The sequence below is a fragment of the Saccoglossus kowalevskii genome, chromosome 20, assembly GCF_978046115.1.
Source record: "Saccoglossus kowalevskii chromosome 20, keSacKowa6.1, whole genome shotgun sequence".
Taxonomy (NCBI): Eukaryota; Metazoa; Hemichordata; class Enteropneusta; family Harrimaniidae; genus Saccoglossus; species Saccoglossus kowalevskii.
The window spans coordinates 2877730-2883543 of record NC_140660.1 but is presented as its reverse complement, the minus strand read 5'-3'; positions in this window follow the sequence as shown (position 1 = coordinate 2883543).

Genomic DNA, 5814 nt, shown 5'->3' with positions numbered 1-5814 from the left:
GCAAACACGTTGATTACACATGCTATATTTTTAGCCCAACATTCGATTCACAATTTTATAAAAAACACATTGTAAAATTCAAAATAACTTTCACTGATATTCAGACTGCCTGTGCATTTCATTTTTGACAATGGCAATAGCTAAAACCAATCCTTGATTAAAATAAAAATTCGGGTTTTCGGTTGGTCACGTGACCATTCGGGTCCCCCCCCCCAACGGGTCTTAAATTTTTAAATTTCACTTTTAATTTTTTTTTCGCATTTTGAAAAAAATATTCAAATTTGGTCACGTGCTAAAATTTTATTTATTTGTTTACCAGGTTTTGTTTACCAGGATTTGTTTATTCATGATTTGTTTATCTATTGATGTTTACCTTTTCTTTTAAACACTTTATCAAATAATTTTCTGATTTCCGTCTTGTTCTCAATCCACACATCTTCTTCTAAAATACCGTCTATGACGTCACAGCGGAAGTACTTCAGATTCTTTAGTCTTCTCAAAGACACGGGTAGATCTATCAATGGGTTGCCATCCAGGTACAGTACTTCTAGTTGTGAAAGGTTTCCAATGTTATCTGGAATTGTTCTCAGATTGTTGCGAGATAAGTACAGTGCTTTCAGGTGACGTAAACAAGAAATATTTTCTGGAATTTCTGAAATATTGTTTCCACTCAGCCATATCTCCTCAACATTTCTACGACTTTCATCAAAGACTTCACTCGGAAATTTACTCAATCCACAGTTATAAGCAGAGTAAACCAAACCATCACCTGACACCTCCCCCCACCGTGGTGTGCTTGAAGTCATGATATATCAGTGTTGCTATAACAACGACCACAACAACACTAATCACCAATTCCACACATTCCACCTAAAAATAGAACATAATGACGTCATTACTTGCACGTGATCATTACACTGTAGTCTGCCGTTTTGAAGACAACACAACCTGTCGGCTCCGTTCGCAAATACTCTCAAAATCGCGTGTATAAGTTGATATCTGACGTCATACATACATTATTAGGTAAAGTAGAGTTTTCTGATATTTATTAAGCACTCACAATTTATGAATAAAACATATTTTATAAAAAAATTGGAAATTTAGTGTCTAAATATTTCCTGTTCATTTTTTGTGTTTTTTGCGCATGCGCAGTAGGGTGGTACGTCCGCTGTGTTGAGAGAACTTCGCCGAATTTCACGAAATTCTCAGTATTATCAGATTCAATTTTGTATTTCATAAATACAGAAGCATCTCTGCTAACACTACTTGTAAAGTTTGTTTTCATTTTCACTGAATTCGTTTTCTATTCTGCGCTGTTTGAGTTTTATATTACCGTGAGTGCGAACAAGATTTCGCGACGTAAATCTGACAGTGAATTTCATTCCAAAAACTTTGAATATTGTGGTTTGACTGACTTCTTGTTACAATGTATTTACAACAACATAACCTTCGAAACAGCTGTGTCATGACCTAGTCAGTGAAATTTACAAAATAAACGTATTTGCGTTGAAAACATCACTGACAGTTTGACAAGCATTCCAAATATGGTGTCAATAAACACTCACTGATTTATGTACATAATAGTATCAACTCTGACACGTTTGTGAATATAGTGGTTGTATTTAGAGTAGATCTCTGAGTTTGAAATGTGAATAGGTAATATTGTGAGAGTCAGAATATGTTTACAATATTTTCACACAGATCTATTCATGGGGACACGTCAAATTAACGGCGTTCCAAAACATAGCAATGGAATCTAGAACTTACAACCAAAACTAAGATTGGATAACGTCCTTCATCGGGAATGCCCGGTGGGGTTATATTTCATCTGTTGTGGTGGTGATTACTGTCAATAAAAGTGGACTACAGTGTACAGTTCTGAGTGGAAACTGTACACATATGTACATATTTAATATTAGTAAATGTGATAGTATTTACCAAAAAGTTAACATTGAATAATCACACGACGCAATTTGTTGTTTATTTGTATCTCAGTCCCTGTGTACAATCACAGAGCCCCATGTTTTATTATACGAATGGTTTGCCGTAGCAAGTAAACAAAGTATATTCTGATATTTTAACAATAAAAACATACGACACTGGTTTGTTCTGAGAGTACGAGTGTTGAGTCCACGTCAAAAACTCAACACACCAAACGAGTCGGAGTAACTCGTTTCAAATTGTTGTATTTGTATACGATCTTGGCACGATACAACCACCAGAGGCAAACAGCGTTCAACTTGTTATTAGGAAAATCGTGGAAACATGTTACCAGGCAACATGTTGATACATTTTATCTTTTCGAAAATGATTGGCAGGCCACCTTTCGAGGTCAAATGTCGCCAGGTCACGAGTTGACCTAGAAATATCCATTACGTATGGTGATTTTTAGAACACGCAAATAATTTGACTGGTACTATTTTCAAATTTTGAAATAAAATTGAATAGCATAATACATATGCGTAAAAAATCACCATTCATATATTTACAAAAATTACGTTTCCTGCAACCAACCTCAGTTAATAATGTACATATCCAATTCAGATCTTGAGATGAGTGTTGTCATTAAATTCTATTTTAGTGGTTGGTTCTTTTTTTTGTAAAAACAAATAAACGAAAACTGAATACATTTAAACTCAGACAACCAAACAGACTGGTAACGTGGCGTTTTGTATTGAAGTAATGCGTACCACGTTTGTTTAGGCATGGGTTAAAATACAGTCTTTTTACCTCCATGGTTTAGTTATCTTTTCTTGTCATATCTAGTTAACGAGATTATCGTTAGATCTCACAAAATAACGTGAGATCTATTCATGTTCCGACCAACTATCGCGACATACCGCAATGCATTGCAAGACATAAACCGGATTACGCTGATAGGCTGAGAGATATCATGTTTATGCTCACACTAGTATACTAGTCTGAGGTTTATGTAATTACTGAGTAAATGATGTAAGTGATATCATGGAGCTAATAAGAAATTATATGCTGTGAGCTATTTGTCCGGTCACTTCAGGGCGTCGCGTCGGCGCTCCACAAAGTGGTCTGGCCCGAGGGAGTACGGATGGACGAGCTGGATGTGCACAAGATTGGAGGATTGTGCTAAACATTATAATAACTTCTTTAGTGTTTGTGCGGTGACAGGGCATGTAAACTTGCTCAATCCTTATTTTTCCTGCGGCAAACGAGAAGGAAAAAAAATAGTTTTCACCCCTTTGTTGATGAAAATAAGAACCAAGCTGTGTGTACTGGCCTATATTTGTTGTGGATGTGACGGACCTGGTTGGTCATGATAATAGAAGGGTTCGTTCGAAGGGTCGTCAACAAATATATCCCCGAAAATAAATTTAAAGGGCGGTAGCCCTCGCGCCAAGCATGCACGAGATATATGGATTTCATATAAACAAAGATTGTGACCCTGGCTGTTGTGCAGATCAACGAGTACAAACTGAAACGTTGCCAAGCTTTAAATAGGTATTTTTAGGTGATTGTGAAGTATCGAAGTAGTGCAAGTCGTGCTAAAATCAAACCTCATATTTGTGATATCATTAGGATAGCGCATTTACAAGTGTGTTTCAGCGTCGACTTTCATTACGTCACTGAGGTTTGTCAATCAAACCTCTTTGATGATGCTGAACGTCGATTCGAAGCCCACACATAAGTGACACTACAAGCCACACTAACACAGCGACTACTCAGATGGCAAAATATTTGTACACAGTCCCACTATGTCATACGCTGTAATACGCAATTACAATTCTGGTTCCCTCATAGCCTACAACCTCAATTGTACACGATACGGTTGTCGGGTGGTTGATCTGATTTTCACGGTGACTAAGCAACGTACTTCCCATCTTCCATTCGCAGATGAGGTTCGAAGGTCCATTTTTTATGCACAATATTGTTTAAAAGGCGGACTAATTGTTATCACTAGCGGGGCTGGAAGTCCTAGGAAAAATGCTCTTTTTATCGTAGGTTTACAGTTAGATAATTCCTGAGTCCGCATTATACCAGTAAAGGCTCGGGCGCGGCGCGGCACCAGTTAAAAAAACAACTTTCACGCAGTAAAAGCGGTAGACGGTTGTGAGCCGCTCCTCGGCACGCTACAGTGTGGGTGGTCGGGCGTCGCCCCCGCTAAAATCGAGCTGAAACCTTTTGGGTCTGCAACATTTGACCCTCAAAATGCAGGAAATAGAGTTTCAGAGGGTCTAGATATCAACATTTTTAAGGGGGCATGCCCCTAGACCCCCTAGTAAAGTTGCGCCTTCGGCAAGGAGGGGATATTTTTGTTTTCATGATGCCTGAATCTTGTTATTATGTTATTTTTTACCCACTGTGCTCGTTTTTTATTTTTTATTGTTCTCTGCCTTGCAATTTTTCCAATGTATGTGACACTTCTGAACGTCATTCCCCAGTCTCACCGATGAGAAAAAACTTATATAAACAACACGCAGCTAGACGAGTCACTTTGCCGTTTCTTTGACATTGAGTTCATCGGCATACGAGATGACCCAGTGTGTTATGATAAAACTACTAACAATCACGAACAAAATAAACAATATTGTGCTACTCATCTACGCAGAGAAGGTAACAAATTTATTGCCAAGTTGCCTTGGAAACGTTATCATGTTCCACTATATACTAATTATACAGTGTCTTGCAACAGAACACGTACCATGTAAAGTCGAACTGTTTTTGAAGATTTAGTGTGAGCGCCGCCTAGAGTTCAGAGTTGTTAATCGTTTGTTTAAGTTCGAAGCCATTTGAACCGCGGAGGGAACTGTCTCATTGTATACGTTGCTATACGTCCCGTATCGAACACGACGCGTCTCAAATTGATGAATGTCCTTCACATAAAAAAACTGTGGGTGTGTTTCTGTTTACGCCTACCTGTATCTGTGGACCGCGAATAAACACGGTGGTGTTGACATCAGCAGACGCGTCGAAGTTGACGTAAGAACGTAGATCGGGGGAATCCCCGGTACATAGTTCGTTGACCTCGTGCGTGACGTCATCGGTGCGTGGAGTCGTGTCATGTTCAACGTCACCGAAGAGAGAAGACTCGAATAGCGTGCTGATTGACAATTTTCCTGCACAGGAAGCCATCGTGGACCAATCTACCAAAAATTTGAATTGTTCAATTCATTTACGGTAATTCCTCGAGTCAGGAGGTCGGCTAGATTGTCAGCCGTGTGACAATATTTATACATGTATTTAAAGCCGTTAATTTCTTTCACTCTGTTAGCAATGAATAAAGACACTTTCCTATCACTAGTGATCCAATGTAATGTTATTTGACTTTCACATCACAATACGCGTTCAGTAATGTTCAGTTTTGGAGATAACGCATTGTCAAAATAAACAGTATTGTGCTACTCATCCACGCAGATAAGGTAACAAATTTATTGCCAAGTTGCCTTGGAAAAGTTATCATGTTCCACTATATACTAATTATACAGTGTCTTGCAACAGAACACGTACCATGTAAAGTCGGACTGTTTTTGAAGATTTAGTGTGAGCGCCACCTAGAGTTCAGAGTTGTTAATCGTTTGTTTAAGTTCGAAGCCATTTGAACCGCGGAGGGAACTGTCTCATTGTATACGTTGCTATAAGTCCCGTATCGAACACGACGCGTCTCAAATTGATGAATGTCCTTCACATCAAAAAACTGTGGGTGTGTTTCTGTTTACGCCTACCTGTATCTGTGGGCCGCGAATAAACACGGTGGTGTTGACATCAGCAGACGCGTCGAAGTTGACGTAAGAACGTAGATCGGGGGAATCCCCGGTACATAGTTCGTTGACCTCGTGCGTG